General features: G+C 34.4%; 1 long non-coding RNA gene and 2 pseudogenes across 3 annotated transcripts; all 3 read right to left on the reverse strand.

Annotated features, from left to right (window-relative positions):
- Positions 1 to 313: 313 nt before the first annotated feature.
- LOC137735393 (UPF0481 protein At3g47200-like) lies at positions 314 to 9124 on the reverse strand (annotated as a pseudogene).
- On the reverse strand, positions 6712 to 7699 carry LOC137734134 (UPF0481 protein At3g47200-like; annotated as a pseudogene).
- Positions 9125 to 12486: 3362 nt separating the features above from the next.
- On the reverse strand, positions 12487 to 16665 carry LOC137711824 (uncharacterized). Of its 3 annotated transcripts, none has more exons than XR_011065161.1 (8): positions 16575 to 16665; positions 15769 to 16463; positions 15463 to 15577; positions 15055 to 15120; positions 14896 to 14960; positions 13599 to 13711; positions 13062 to 13172; positions 12487 to 12870 (listed from the first exon to the last, which is right to left on the reverse strand). It is a non-coding gene; the product is annotated as an uncharacterized lncRNA (long non-coding RNA). The 3 variants fall into 3 exon arrangements; XR_011065160.1 differs by having other exon boundaries at positions 13599 to 14460; XR_011065159.1 differs by having other exon boundaries at positions 13599 to 14513.
- Between the last annotated feature and the right edge of the window lie 1101 nt (positions 16666 to 17766).

Raw genomic sequence — 17766 nt, forward strand, 5'->3', positions numbered from 1 at the left:
TGTTCAGGTAAAATGTATCTTATTCATGCAGTTCAAGGTGATACATTCGAGTCCCGCAGCAACGCGCGGGCACATTTTCTAGTTATTATCTATATGAACAACTTAATTCCCTACTTTTACTATGTAATATATTCTACAAACATCTTTTTTTCTTCTTTTTTTCCCCCTTATTGAACATATGTAATAGATTTTGATATATTTACTATATTTCAGACATTTAATCAGTTTTAAAACATCTTGCGGGCTAAATTGCTAGTTAAGTTTATATAAAGGGGGTTGACAAAAGAATAAAAAATAAAAAGTCTATATAAAGGGGAAAAAAGTACAAACTTTTGAGAACCAAAATAAAGGTTGGGAGATATTTCAAGGGAGAATGAGATAAAGGAAAGAATGGGGATATTAAATGAAAGAACAAAATTTTGTGACCTTTACTGCTTTTTGTATTAATATATAATTTAGGTTGGGTTTTTCAACATGAAGCAAATAAGTGTCTAGCTTTTGAGTGTTCCTTAAAGATTTGTTGCTTTCTGGCTCAACACTTGGGATGCCGGAATTTGAAACTATGCCACATTAAAAATTGGTGAGCAGTCAAATGAAACTCATGAATCTCACTATGGCCTTCTTTTCCATGGTGAAAAGCTACAATGAGACTTTTCTCAACATATTATTTATTTTATTTTAAGTACAAAGGAGACATATTATTTAAATTTCACGCATAGACAAGCAACTGCATTAACAAGTACATATAATGCACACTAGAAAATAAATGGGAAAGAAGAGGGAGAAATTAAATGGGAAACTAATTAAGGAGTGCCTAACTTAGCGTTGATGCTTAACGAGCGCATTGGGAAAAAGAACACACCGTTTGTATGACAGTGAGTATGATGATCACAGTAGCAGCAATTACAGAAATAGTTTTCCAAGGTGTGTCGAAACAAATTTGTTTCAGTTTTGCCTTCCATGTGGTCCTCCAATTCGCCTTCCATTTTTTCCAGAGTGTCAATGGGTTCTTTTCGTAGTAGCAGTTGAGGCCCTTTGTAAGAGTGGCATAATAGAATCTTTGTCTGTACACCCCAACACCTTTTGCGAAGGCTGTTAATCAGAGCAGACACCTCATTGTTGTCACCAAGCAGATTTTCAACTATTCCATTCTTGACAAGCAATTCCACATCATTTGGGGTGTTCACCAAATAATCCATGAGGAAGATATAATCACTGAAGTAGGTGCAATCGCAATGGCATTGCTCAAAGGCAACAAGGTTTCGGAGTAAAAGCTCCGTGTCATCCTGTATTAATAGATTTGGAATTTCCAAACTTCTGCCTCTGAAACATATATCAAATAGATTATTGCTTGATCTTGCCTTAAACTTGACTCCAGCCTGGTGTAGTTTCGTCATGCTGGGTACAGGTAGAGTTTCGAATGGCCTTTGATTTTGTAAGTTCTCCTCCTCCGTTGGTAGATGTAAAGTTCTAATCAAATCAACAAAATGCTCTACTTCAAAACTAGAAAAAGATCCCGAATCGTCTATTTTTACATATAAACTCGTTGATACCATGCAGAAAATGGAAGAGAGGACAAATACTGAAGGCATCGTCGCCAGCACCTCCCCCAGTGGCAAAGAGATCCTCAAGAATGAAAAATGGCAGCTGATTTTCTAGCAAAAGCATGTCAGGTATTATAAACTTTATCAACCACGGTTTGTTAAAGATGCGGTCATTGCTCTCCAGCTGGATAGGGAAACAAAACCTCAATAAGAGCTCAATGATGAACGCGGCATCCACAAGAATGATTCTTACAAATTCATCACTGCTCAACTCAATGGTCTGCGCATAGCAACTGCGCAGTTCTGCTTCCCTGTCCTTTATTTTCTTTACACAATCTTCCAAGCTGACCCCAGTCCTTTTAAAAAAATACTGCAGGTACCTCTTCTTGTGTTCTTCCATGTCTTTTAAGCCTTTGCTGCCATGGTGAAGCGGACCTATAGAGACTACTTGAGGTGTGTAGGCCTTTTCATTTACACGCCGTAGTTCTTCAGGAACTCTGTAGATACAACACGAAGCGGACAACGGAAGCAAACCATCCAACTCCTCACTCATTGAAGTTACTAACGGAATGTGCGGGTTTTCAATGTCATTTGGAGCTTCGTTGATTCCTTCCATTTAATGTTGATGTGTTTGTTGTTCCAAATCGTAATTGCTGACAATGAGATAATGATCACTGACACATCAATAAACAAATTATTCACTAACAGAGAAAATTAATTCAAGCATTGAGAAAACATGACCACAATCAAAACCAATCTAAATAATAGAGAAAATTATTAATCCAAGAATTGCAAATATATACCCCCAAAAAAATTAAATTTTGTTTTATATATTTGTGAGGAGCGCGTTTAGTCAAATTGAATTCATTTCTTCTATCCATCCTGTTATATTTGGTTTTAATCAATGTGAGATGAGAGAAAAATATAGAGCAAAATAGTAGTATCTGCAAATAATAAGTCATAAACTTGTATTCTTGTAGTATTTTCATAGAGTTGTCATGTCTCACTTGCACCTGAAAGAGTTTCTTTTTTATTTTTGGTATTTTGATATTTAGGCAACAAAGAAAAAAAACTACCCAATAAAACTAACAAATATTCGACAGTAAAAATAAACTAAAATTAACAAATCATTGAATTGTCTATCTATACAATAAGCATGTCTCTATACGCAAAAAAATATATATTTTATGTCTATCCAGGCAAGTGTTTAAAAAACAAAACTGATTGATTTAACAAACCAAGCTGACGTGACATTCCCGTGGGATTGTGACATAACCCTTTAATTCATCACCGGCTGCTTAAGTGGAGCCAAATAGATGTTGGTATGTAAAGTTGGCTCCATACAAGATCAGAGGATGTGGAGAGGCATTTCACATTGGGGAAGTACACTAATAATTTAAAAATTAAATATAAGTAGTTCACTCCTAAATATACAGAGTCTTTTGATGATAAAATTCCGTATTTGAGGTTCATTGAGTCAGATACCATCTATATATTAGACTTAAATGGTTAATTGAAGACAATATTAGTGCAGGTTGTACTTAATAGTGGTTACTTATAAAACTAAAACATATATACACAGCCAAATTATTCAACTCAAAGATATTAAAATGAAAGTTGCATCATTGAAGATGATCATATAAATTGAAATGATCAAGTAACATACATTAACGAAGGATGTAGAAGAATAATTTAATCATGCTATAATAGTTAACTAGTTTGCATAAATCACTAGCTCAAGTTGTGCACAAATTGATGAAATGTGATATTCAAACAAGAAACCAATTCGTTCTTATCTCAAACATGAATCCTTCTTAACTTTGGCTGATGACAACAACAATAGCAAAGTGACATCAACAAGGCGTGAAGATAGACGAACTTTCATTTAACGGACAATATAATTTCAATTTCCAACTACCATTCAAACATAAAAAGCTAAATCTTCAAGAAACAAAAAATACATAAATTGAAAAGGCAAAAACAAAAAACAAAATGTAGGTTTTACACATAAGTAGATTTTTGTTCCCCCGCCACCCCCTCCCCCCCCCCCCCCCCCAAAAAAAAGAAAGTAAAAATATAAAATTAATTGATTTAACACAAAAAACAAAATGTAGGTTTTACATATAAGTAGATTTTTGTAAACCCATCCCCCCCCCCCCCCCCCCCCCACACCAAAAAAAAAAGAAAGTAAAAAAATAAAATTAATTGATTTAACAACGTGACGTCCCTTGGGATTGTGATATAACCTTTTAATTCATCTTCGACTGCTCAAGTGGAGCCATGTGGTGGTGTAAATTTGGATCGAAACAAGCCAAGAGGATGTGAAGAGGAATTCCACGTCGGGGAAGTACATCGACAAGAAGATCTAAATATAAGAAGTTTGGTCTTAAATATTAGGAATATTTTGTAATAAAACCCAACAGTTAAAATTCATTAAGCTCGAATACTATTCATATATTAGGCCTATGTGGTTAATTAAATATAATATCAGTGTATAATTGTACTTAATAATGGACACTTATAAAAGTGAAACATATATCCACAACTAAAACAAAATTGAAACATATGTACACAACCAAACTATTCAATTAAAAGATATTAACAAGAAAGCTGCAGCATTCTCTTAACAGGTAAATATGAAACTAAAAGCTTCAAAAAAATCGATATGTGCAAACATAGTATGGAGAAGAAACAAGCCAGATGAAAGATTATAAATTGAGAAGTGAGTTTCTATTGGTACTAAAAATAAGTCATCTAACACATTTAGAAGTGAAATTTATTGTTTTGAGAATGAGTGCGTGATAATGTTTCGAAATGTCAATAACAGTACTTCACATTAAAAATGAAAAAAAAAAAATGAAGTGAATTCTCACCTGCTTTGTATACAAGAAAACAAGCAAGTTTGTACGTTGAATTTGCCTCTTGTAGATGACCAAGAAAACTCAATACATAGCTCCTCTGGTAGATGATACGTACATAAATTTTCTTTTAACAATAGCACAATGATAGGCTGGCTATATATAATTCAACTAGGGTACTTTAGGCATTTCAATCATCTGCCTCTATCATTCAATCGTTCATATCCTTATTTCTATTTCAACAACCAAATAATGAAAGAGTGGTGCTATTTACACACAATTTTTTATCTGTTACACACTCTTATCAATTTTTAATCGTCGAATTGAATGAATTAAAACTATAAAAATTAATTTTATTATAGCAAATATTCCAATAATTTTTAACGTAGTACTGTAAGATTATTTTAATCAAACTATAACAATCAACCAGTTTGCATGAATCCTCCTTAACCCTTAGCTGCTGACAACGATCAATAACAGAGTGACATCACCAATATTACGTCATCTGGCAATAATGATCTCTACATGTGGAAATAGACGACCTTTCATTTCACAGACATAAATAATTGGGGGCCATGAGGCCCATAATTGTAGAAAAGAGGCATATTGCACCAGTATCAAGTTGATTCATATTCAAGCTGTGGGTCAAGGCTCTGGTACGAAAGTTTGAAATGTTTTAAGAGGAAGAAAGAATGCTTCACCGTGCGTCGAAACCTTTTCTTTTAGACTTCATTTGTCTCCAAATTTAGTACGCAATAGGGATATGTAAATAAGTTTTTTACATACAATGAAATTCAAATTTAATTCGTTGTTCAACAATGTTTTTCTAGAAAGTGTGTTCCTTCTTAGATCTCAAGCTTCCAGTCAAAACATGCAAGACAGAACAAAATTCTACCCAAGGTTAAAATAAGAAGTGTTTCCAAAGACAAAAACAAGGAAGAAAATTTAGGTTTTGTAGATAAGAACAAAAATATTAACAAGTAGATTTTGTTTTATATATTTATGAGGGGTGATTTGGTATTGCTGTGCTTTGAAAAAAAGCTGCTTCTGCTGTGCTGTGAGAATAAGCAGCTGTGAAATAAAACAGCATAGTGTTTGGTAAACTTTTTTGGAAAAGTGCTTTTGAAAAAAAAAAAAAAAAACAGTATTATAGTGTTTGGTAAACTTTTATGTAAAACAGATGTGAAAAAAAAACCAGTTTTTCAAAGCTGGGTTTTGCAGCTTCTTGTTTTTGGCTTTTTTTCACCCAAAACTATGAAAAAAAGCTGAAGCTGAATGTTTACCAAACACAAAAACAGCTCCCAGCTTTTTTTGATACCAACTTTTTTCAGAATTATCTCAGTACCAAACCAGGCATTAGTCGGATTGAATTAATTTGTTCTATCTACCCTTATATTTTTTCCATGGCTATAAACCATTTGGTGCAGAAAAGTAATGCATGAGTTGAATGCAGTATCTGAACGTGGAAAACAATTTTTGCGCATAACTCCAATACGCAAATACATTTTTTTTTTCTTTTCTAAGAAATGAATTTCGAACACCTCTTTTTGGCTTATGCACACTTCTATTTAATGATGTTTCTTCTCCTTTTATTCGTCGAAAGACTATAAATAATAAATATGAGTATGCAAGGAATGAAAAAGTGTACATAAAAATCTTTTTTTTTTTCTTTTCTTTTTCTTTTTGCTTGAAGTCAATTGAAATTCAAGGTACCAAACTAACTAACAAAAAAAGGTATGAAACTACGAATATTAGGTAGGCTCCGACAAGCGGACAGGTAGGCATGCAAATTTCGAATTCAGACAAATGGATATAAGTTCATATGGCATATGACACATAGATTTAAGCATGTAGATTTCATTAGGCAAACAAACCATAACGCAGATTCACATTCGGACAGGTAAATGTTAGGAGTATGGAAAGAAAGCATGTAAATGAGCCCCCTCACTAAACAAACGAGACTATTGAAATTTTAGATCAACAAGTCCAAGACCTCACTCTAACGACACTGATAATGTTCCCAACTTGATAATTACCACATGTCCAATCGGTCAGATGTGAGGTTCTATCACATAAGGCCTCCGTATTAGTTAGAGTGGGGTAATCATAATTAAACTTATTATTTTTCTTTCCCCCACTGATGTGGGATAGCCAACATGCTCCCGCACATGGAACCCTATTTAGTGGTTCACACATGAAGATCAATGAATCAGCAATTGAAACTCAGAGGTCGGCTCCAATGGAGTCCAGACTTGTTTTCAATATTTTTTTAGGATGTGCTTCTTAAGAACTTAGAGCCATACTCTATGTTAAGAGTCCACGTCATTTGGGGTGTTCACCAAATAATCCATGAGGATGATATAATCACTGAAGTAGTTGCAATCGCAATGGCATTGCTCAAAGGCAACAAGATTTCGGAGTACACACTCTGCCTTTGAAATTATTAGATTTGGAATTTCCATGAGTACAAGCTCCGTGTTATCCTGTATTATTAGATTTGGAATTTCCAAACTTCTGCCTTTGAAACATATATCAAATAGATTATTGCTTGATCTTGCCTTAAACTTGACTCCAGCCTGGTGTAGTTTCGTCATGCTGGGTACAGGTAGAGTTTTGAGTGCCCTTTGATTTTTTGAGTTCTCTTCCTCCGTTGGTAGATGTAAAGTTCTAATCAAATCAACAAAATGCTCTACTTTAAAACTAGAAAAAGATCCCGAATCGTCTCTTTTTGATGCCATGCAGAACTTGTAAGAGAGGTCAAATACTGAAGGCATCGTAGCGGGCACCTCCGCAGTGGCAAAGAGATCCTCAAGAATGAAAAATGGCAGTTGATTTTCAAGCAAAAGCATGTCAGGTCTTATAATATTTATCAACCGTGGTTTGCCAAAGATGCGGTCATCGCTATCGGGCTCGTTATCCCCCTCGTACCTCAATAAGAGCTCAATGATGAACGCGGCATCCACAAGAATGATTATTACAAATTCATCACTGCACAACCCAATGTTGTGCGCATAGCAATTGCGCAGTTCCGGTTCCTTGACCTGTATTTTCGTTACATAAACTTCCAAGCTGACCTTAGTCCGATTTAAAAAATACTGCATGGTGAATCGGACCTATAGAGACTACTTGAGGTGTGTAGGCCTTTTCATTTACACACCGTAGTCGTTCAGGAACTTTGTAGATGCAACACGAAGCGGACAAGGGAGTCAAATCACCCAACTCTTCACTCACTGAAGTTGCTAACTGAATGCCAGGGTTTTGTGGAGCTTCGTTGCTTCTTTCCATTTAATGCTGATGTGTTTGTTACTCCAAATCGTAATTGCTAACAACGAAATGATGATCAGTGACACATCAATAAAAAAATTCTTCGATGGTAGAGAAAATTAATCCAAGCATTGAGAAAACATGAATTCTAGATAATAGAGAAAATTATTAATCCAAGAATTGCAAATATATATATACACACCCGAAAAAATTAAATTTTGTTTTATATATTTATGAAGAGTGTGTTTAGTCAAATTGAATTAATTTCTTCTATCTACTCTCTTATATTTTGTTTTAATCAACGTGGGATGAGAGAAAAATATAGAGCAAAATAATAGTATCTGCAAATAATAAGTCATAAACTTGTATTCTTGTAGTATTTTTATAGAGTTGTCATTTCCCATTACGCAACTGAAAGAAGGATTTTTTTTTTTTTTTTTTTTTGTGGATATTTTGATATTTTGGCAATAACAAATAATAATAATAATAATAAGACAACCCAATAAAACTAACAAATATTCGACAATAAAAAAAACTAGCAAATCATGGATTGTCCATCTATACAATTATTCGGAAACATGTCTCTATAGACAAATTTTTTTTATTTTATGTCTCTACAGGCAAGTGTCTGAAAAACAAAACTAACTGATTTAACAAACCAAGCTGACGCGCCGTCCCCTTGGAATTGTGACTTAACCCTTTAATTCATTACCGACTGCTCAAGTGGAGCCGTATAGACTGTGGTGTGCAAAGTTGGCTCCATACAAGATAAGCAGATGTGGAGAGGCATTTCACATTGGGGATGTACACTAATAATTTAAAAATTAAATATAAGTAGTTAATTCCTAATTACACAGAGTCTTTTGATGATAAAACTTCGTAGTTGAGGTTCATTGGGCTGGATACCATCTATATATTAGGCCTAAGTGGTTAATTGAAGATAATATTAGTGCAGGTTGTACTTAATATATAGTGGACACTTATAAAACTGAAACATATATACACAACCAAACTATTCAACTCAAAGATATTCAAATGAAAGTTGTGTCATTGAAGATGATCAAATAAATTGAAAAGACCAAATAACATAAATTAACGGAAGATGTAGAAGAATAGTTTAATCATGCTATAATAGTCAAATAGTTTGCATAAATCACTAGCTCAAGTTGTGCACAAATTAATGAAATGTGATATTCATAATTTCATACAAGAAACCATTTTGTTCTTTTCTCAAACATGAATCCTTCTTAACTTTGGCTAATGACAACAACAATAGCAGAGTGACATCAACAAGGTTATGTCATCAGGCACGTGAAGATAGACGAACTTTCATTTAATGGCCAATATAATTTGGGGCATAAGGCCAATAATTGTAGAATAGAGGCATGTGTATACCGTTCAAACATAAAACTAAAATCTTCCATAAACAAAAAATGCATACCTCTGTTTAGTTTTGTTTCTTCTCCTTTGATTCGTTCAAAGACTACAAATAATAAACACATTACACGAGTGTGTAAGGAAAGAAAAAGCTTACGTAGAAATCACTTCATAACAGATATGTAAAGTATTGAGCTTCTATTCAAATTTAAGTGTAATGAAAAGTAGATCAACTTTCTCTAAATAATAGCACATCTTCGGAAAGTTAAAGGACTTTTCATGTAGAGAGTTGGCTACTCCCTGATCAACATTTCTCTTAATAATAAACCAATATGTGCAAGAAAAGCTTACCAGAAATGCAAGACTTCCTATGTCGGCAGAATTTGAGGCTTGCCAGTTATATTATGGTAAAAGGAAATATATGTATGATATTATCATATAGTGTCAGGCACTCTTATATAATGACGAGAAGGTTAATTATCTTAAACCATATTTCAATTCGTAGAGGGGCCGGGAGCATCGAATAGTTGCTAACTTACTTTTGGGTGTGGAGGTAAACCACAAAAAAAAACCAATCCAACTTGAATACATGTGAACCACAAAAATAAAAATTCAAATTCAAATGCTCAGAAACAAATAAGTAGATTCCCCATATTCATGCACATAATCCACTTCTCTCTTTATCTTCCCCTCTGTCAGACTAAACAAAAACCCTCCATCTCTTTTCAAAGCTGCAATAACATAACTCAGTATTTTGGGTGTGGAGGTAAACCACAAAAAACCAATCCAACTTGAATACATGTGAACCACAAAAATAAAAATTCAAATTCAAATACTCAGAAACAAATAAGTACATTCCCCATATTCATGCACATAATCCACTTCTCTCTTTATCTTCCCCTCTGTCAGACTAAACAAAAACCCTTATCTCTTTTCAAAGCTGCAATAACATAACTCAATATAACATGGAATGAAAATCATTTACAACTTAGAACAAAAGAGATTAACTTATGCACCACCACCTAAAAACACAAAAAATAGGAAACAAAATTCTCCAAATGCACAAAAAATTAAGAACAAATGGATTTGCACAGATTCAACTTTCACAACATACAAAATTCAACCTCCACAATATACAAAAAGTAAAAATTTTGTTACACATAAACCTCAAAGAAAGAAACTAAATTATTCACAAGGTGAACAAAGGGCTTCGAAATCTATACACAAAAATATCTAGAATAGTGAATTTACTTAATTGCCCTTCAGCTTAGTAGCTCCGTAAAATATCCATCGTAGCTCCAAATTCAATTCCGTTTGCACCCATGCGTTTGTGATATCGAGTACTATAAGGACACTAAAATAATGGTTCATACGTCTCACAACACAAAGGTCGACAAAAGTCAACATTCTCGCTTCTAAGGGCATTTTGGTCATTTCACACTTTTAGTATCAAAATACTATAAATTAAGGACGGGTCCTAACACTTGCCGTGGTGAAATGGGCCTATGGAGACTGCCTATGGTGTGTAAGCCCTTTCAGTTACATGCCCCAGTCACTCGAGAACTCTATAAATACAACAAGACTTTTTATATTAACACCCCCACAAAATGTTGAATGCACCCCACATTAAAATTTAATATTAAATGACTTATTTACCCTAATATGCAATGGCAATTTTGACCTTATTCGGTTTTAAAAAAAAAATATAAATACACCTCAATCACTTTTAACGTATTATTTATCTTCTTCAACTATCAAAACCCCTCCGACCCTCCATTGTTGAACAAAACCCTAACCAATGAAACTACAATCATGTTGATTGAGAAAAATTATTTTTGACGAATAAAACACGAAATCGATGTTTGGGAAGCTTCACATGAAGTAAGACTTCATATTTTTTATTTATTGTTTTAGTGATTTTGACAACATCGATAATTATTTAATCTTACTTTTGCTACGTTATTCAAGCTTCTATGTTCGTATTCATCTTTTAGGGATCACAACAATTACATGAAGAATTAAACACTTAAAATTACCACCAAATATTAAAAACATACGACATGGGTTTTAATGGTGAAATTGAAAACAACCCACATATACTTTAAATCCCAAGTGACATCTTTTGTCAAAATTCCAATAGGTATTTTTTGTCCAAATTAAAAGCTTTATAAGATTTGAGAAATGTGAGGTGTATAGAAAATATAGGGTGCATGTAGAAAATGTAAGGTGTATATTGAAAATGTGGGGTGTGAGGGTATTATGGGGAAGTATGTGGGGTGTATTAATATAATTTTTAATTGAAAAGGCAAATGTAAGGTATTTTAAGTATATGAGGTTTATTCAACAATTTGTGGAGTATTAATATAATAAGCCATACAACAATACGAAGATAAGGGAGATCGGCTATCCAATTGCTTTCTCATCGAAGTTACTAATGGGATCTACGGATTTTCTCTGTTATATGGAGGTTGATGAATGCTCCTTTCTTCCACTCCCCTCCTGATGGTTCAGACTATACAAACACACTGAACTCATCGTAAAACGAAACAAAATCAGTTGTTTTCATCATAAACCAAAAGTTCAAAAGGAAAGTGATGGTGGAAACAAATGCAATTTATGTATTGGCCAAAGTTCAAATTAACCACATAAATTCAAATGCGTTGATTATAAAGTTAACCAACGACGCAAGGGGTTCATATATTGGTTAAGAGCGCTTACCCTTGTATTCGAGTCTTGTGTTCGGATTCCATCCCCTCAGTATCACTCGAATAAAAGTTTACCCATCACATATATACTAGAAAATACAAGAAAACATGGATTAGGTGATGAAATTTTTTGTGGAGCTAAAAATTCATCACATTTAGGTAAAATAAGTGAGACTTTTTTAAGAAATCGTCGCATAATGGTTTTCGTTGAACACTAAAATATTTTTAGCTTGGAATTATAACAAGTAAACATTTTTGGCTTCCCAGTTTGGTGGTGCACTTGTTATGATGAATGTTGTTGCAGAAATGTGTTATGCCAGTACTTTAATAAGTAGGTTAATAATTAGGGAATAAGGAAGCTGTGATTTGATACAGGGAAAATCTTTTGTTGGGGGGATAGGAAGCTGAAACTAGTAAATTGATTTTACGTCTATAATTTGACAAGTCAGCTTTAAAATTTCTATATTATGCTCCCATTTAATTATGCTTTGATGCAGATTTACTTTTGTATATACATATATGAAATTCTTATACTTTCATGATTTTCAGGATTGAAGGTGCTCAAGCTCTGATGCAGATTTACCTTTCAAGTTGCTTGTGAGTCTGAATTTAATTCAGTTTATTTATAGTAATTTCAAACACTCACTTGCATATATTTATGTTCAATAATAGGTATTACTAGCAAGCTTGCCCGCGCGGTGCTGCGGGTTTTGAAACTGTATAAAACATGTAGAAAGAGGCAAAGAGGCAGGTGTTATTCATTTGATCTCTCAAAGACTGATATTATTGCAACACATTCCAAATGGAATTTAAAAAAAAAACATAAACCTTCACTTCCTATGAACCATCACCAGAATTCTTCTCTGAACAATCATCAAGGGAACATCCTTTCTACTTTTTTCATAACTTCCTAACCATGCTCAGAAAGATTAGGATTCAACAATCATCAAAGGAATATCCTTCGGATGATTCAAATATTTAAGCATGAGCACACACCTCATCTTCAGATTCAGAGCTCTTTTTAGATCCAGAGCTGCTAGTGTATGCCTTCTTCACAGCCACTGATGAGCCTTTCTTTGCAACTGTGCATGCTTTTTGCGCAGTAACCTTTGCAGGGGTTTCCTGTGGACACAAAAGTTGAGGATCACTATCGACCAAAAGGTATCTTTCTTAATCTAACAAAGAATAAATACACAACACAATGTATCCCAAATATACAGATATGAGTGACTCAATCTTCAGGTGAATGCCCCATGCAACAACCCCAACCGAAAAAAAAATTATGGCACCAGATTGGAAAACCAAAAACTCACATCATCATCTTCCGAATCATCGCTACTCTCATCTGAGCTTTCAGCTGAGACTTCTTTCTTCTTTGTAGCAGCAATTGGGCCATTCTTAGCAGCTACCTTAGATTTAGAAGCCTTAAACCAAACAGTAACACACACTTAGAAATAACCATTATTTTCAAAATCACAAATCAAACACAAAAAATTAGCGATAGTATATGTGCATCAGTAGCTTTCTTAGCTTCAGCAATCCCATTTTTATCAAAATGGGCCCATCAAAATAGATAAAATGATTGTGTCGTCAATTTTCCTCAAAATAGATGAATAACAGAAGTACATTTCTCCACCATTTAAGTGTGATAGACATAGAGGCTAACAGAAACTAACAGAACAGAGAAAGACTAACAGAAACCGCAGTGTAGCAAGGCCGAACATCAATTTCTCCACCATCATGCATTCAAGAAGTAATTCATGGTAAAAGTATATCAAAGGTAATCATATGATCCTTGTACATATATGTCCTCAAACTATAGAACCACACAAATGAATGTGATATCTAACCTGAAGCCGCCGCTTGGAAGTTTCATTTGCTGCAAAAATTTGTAGAGTTCGCCTCACCACCAAGGAGTTATAAGTGCATTAACTGCAGCATAAGTTGTTGCAAGATGTGGCATCTGGGAAATCAAAGAACGCGCTGTCAATTGTAAATCAAAGAACACGCTATCAATTGTAAGGAAAATAATGCAAAGCACTATCTAATAGAGTAGATAAGTAATGTTGTATAAGCCTAGTCAAGCTATCACAACTAACATTAACTGAGTTAAACAAAGATATATGGACACTGGCTAAGCCAAAACGGCAGATAGTGAGACCAATTTACTTGCATGTCCTTGTCCGCCGCCATATCCACCCTCTGAGGCATGGAAGCAAAACACTACTTCATGAAAATCTAAAGATACCATTTCACACTAACAAAACAATAAAGATCACTTTTTTGTTGTTGTTCTTAGTGGTTAAAAGAAAATATATAAATGACTAACAATCCGGATCTTTTTTTTTAGATTGACAGGCCAACTTTATTTTTCAAAAAGATAAAAAAACTCAATGGTCATTGTTTGTTATAAGAAAAGGAAAAGAGAAAAAGTGGTGTAGTCGTCATCTTTGTTAATCTTTGAGATTCTCTGGACCATGTTGGGGGGAGGATTTTGTAGCCATCATCTTTGTTAATCGCATCTTCTTCTAAATTGTCTTTAGAATGATTAACTTGAATACAATTCTGCAAAACTACAAATGGATGGACACAGCCTGATCCCTTTTCTTCCACTGTGCTTTTAAGATAACAGAGAAAAGCCTCTGAAAACTGAAGTCCATAGGGCCCACTTTGTAAGTCGGCTTTGCAGGGGCATTTCAGTGCCTTGTGAGCCTTGGCAAGAAACTCATTTCCATCAGTATTTCATCAATATAGAAAGGCAGAAGCTTGATGCAAGCCCATAAATCAAAAGAAAACAGAAATCTTTCATTGCACAGAAAAAAAATGCTAAAAAACAATGTGAGTCACAAAATATATGAAACCTAGATCAAACATCTTGATAAAACCTAAGAATAACTCCACAAATTTCTGAGTTGTAAAAAAAAATTCAGAATCCCGAATCAAATTTCTTGATAAACTTTAAAAACCCCAATTCAGATGAGGAAAATACATGAGGGACTAATTTTAGCCATATTAGTTGTTTGCATTAGGTTTTGAGAAACTCAAGTAAGGAACAGAAAATGAAATCAGATAAGTAATGTTATATTCAAAAGATGAACATTAAACGTATGATAAAGATGATAATGAAATTGAATTATGGGTTCCTACCGTGCCCTTTGTGAAGTGTCCTCAGTTGAGCAAAATATTCAGATATTTTCCTGATAGGCTTCCACCTACAAAGGTAAAAGAAGAACATCAAAAATCATGCAAGCGTCCCTGTAGAACCTTTCCAACTGATGAAAAATAAGGGAAGAGATCAAGACTGACCTGCTCAGCCAAAAACTCGATTTCAACAAAATCTATTAATTGCACATCTTTGTTCTTCTCAGCAACCTATTAGTCGTAAATTCAAGGATGAACATAGTATAGTAAGATTGTTAATTCACAACGCGAACCAATCGATGGTACAAAATATAATCACCTAAGCCCAATCATCTTATATTAAAAAGACATCATACAATAACAATGAATGTTTTACAGTGTGCAAGTGAAGCAGCTTTCATTTGCTAATTTCTCAAGTGATAATGCAAGCTCGATTGCCGGATAAAAACATAAGGACCAAGAAGACATCAAATCCAATGCAGACAGCAGATAAAATTGAACCCAAAAGGCAAAAGCTTTCTCTAACAAATAGAAACATATATGGAGTCGTTTGGGATATAGATATTGGTGGACCTGGAAGAATAGAGACGCACTGAGTATGAGAGAGCAAAGAGAAATAGTGGAATTTTGGAGGAATACTGGACGACGACGAACTGCGCAGCCATAGCTGTTGATGGCGGTGATTCCGCTGCGAGAGACAGTTCGAAAAAAAAGTAATCAATAAATCTTACAGAACTGTAATAATTCAGTCATGAGCTTCGAATCATTGACATTTCAATTATAAGGATTCATAATTTAAATTTTAAGATAGTATTAACGGTTTACAAAATTAGAAAGGTACAAAGCCATTAACAATTATGTAACTCAAACTCTTCATACCTAGACTTTGCTCACTACAATCTCTATTTTAATCTTAGCGGCAAAGTTCTCTTCATATCTCATTACTTCACTCTTCTTTCTTCTTCGTTACCAAAATGATTTTCTTCATGTACTATATGATCTATTCAGCTATTCTCCTCAGACAACAAATTGATAATTGGGAAGAAAGAAGAAAACATGCATCAATAAAATTTCGAATTTTTAACCACCTCTAATTTATAATTAATCTAAGTAAATACACAGCAACCACAACAATAAGAACTTTCAAATAGAAAAGTATCTATTAACTACCATGCAGAGGATCTTCCTAGATCCAACTTCCCACAGCCCTATGTCCCCCATATTGGTACCAACTGAAGCATATACAGAGATCAATCAACAGTCAATTATGAGCAGCAAGCATCTAGGGAAAAACTGTAGAGCCGAAGGTATACAAATAAATATAAGGAGCTACTTAAAAAATACAACCCAAGAAGCAAAGTTTGCTGTGAAGGATGAAAATCCATGCTCATGGGAATTGAGCCCTGATTCAAAGTCTGTGTGACATTCTTAGGCAAGTCATCAGGTGCATTCAAAGCTTGCCCTGGACATCTTACTGGCCACATGTTAACAGGGAGATTAATCCTAATCCCTGATTTCCTGGTATTCCTGTACAAACTGATTATGGCCTGATTTTTTTAAAATCATTCCATAAGCTGCAACCACAACACAACCACAGCAATAAGAACTTTCATCAGTTGAATCTAAGCTTGCAAAAAGCATTCCATGAGCTGCAAAACACAAATGCAACTGACTACTATGCATACCTTTGAATTTTTCAGATGTTTCTTCAGATATAGTTCATTGGAATCCAGTGTAGGTGGTGGTGCTAAAAGCATACATGTTATTTGCTTCTTCCAATTTCTACATAAACACAAATTAACAGACTAATCTCCCAATTACAATACGTAGCATGAAATAACAAAAACAGCCAATATAATGTGGTGCGTTAAATGCTTTGCCCTCCCTCATTTTATACATCGTGGGAAAATGTCAAACCCAAACAGAAGTCCTCTGAAACTCCGATTTCAATATAATCAAACACAAACAAAATACCAACTCAACTCTGATTATAAAAAAACTAAACTAAACTATAAATTGAAACTTTCAATAGAATAACCCTAGAATTTTAAATTACTTACCTTGAGAACAGAGGGTTTTGCAACCTACAAACAAACATCCAAATTTTGAAAAACCTACGAACCCAAAATCACAAAAACACCAAAACTATAACACGGAATCACATTTTCTCAGCCACCGAGCAAAAAATTACGAATCCAAAACTAAAATATAAAAAAAATCCCAAAAACTTAGTGCTGCATGAAGTCCGTACCTTGGATTTTGGGGAAAGAAATATGGGTTACGACGGATCGGCAACGTTTGAGAGCGAGAGAGACTGAACGCTTGAGAGTGAGAGAGGCGAGTTTGACAACGGCGGAAGCAGAAATTTGAGAAAGAGAGAGAGGGAACGGATGGAAAAACCATGAAGATGCACTGGAAGTGGAAGGTCTAGCGATATGATGAACGGACGCAGGACTGGAGAGTTCTAGAGGCATCCACAAAGCGGAATCAAAATCGTCTCGTGTACAGAGCACAATTTTTCCTTTTTGGATTTCGTTTCTGAGGAAGGAGTCGAGAGACTTCTATTGGCAATCCAGGGTCAAAACCGTCATTTTACTGTGTAATTGACAGAAAAAGTAAGACTTAAAGAACAACTGAAGGGCAAAATGGGAACAACACTGGCGAATGAACAGTGAAAAGGACACAAAGGGAATTAAACAGAAAGTTAGGCTTTTAGTATATATAATATAATTTGTGGTGGACCTATCCCATCCGAAAGATTATTGAATACATTGAAAAGAAGATGGTGCAGTTGTACTATCAGTTTAGGCACCGGTTACATCGGCACTACTGGTCATGTGAAACGCATGCAAGAGGACGAGCTAAACTTCCAAATGA

Source organism: Pyrus communis, chromosome 1 (assembly GCF_963583255.1).
Source record: "Pyrus communis chromosome 1, drPyrComm1.1, whole genome shotgun sequence".
Taxonomy (NCBI): domain Eukaryota; kingdom Viridiplantae; phylum Streptophyta; class Magnoliopsida; order Rosales; family Rosaceae; genus Pyrus; species Pyrus communis.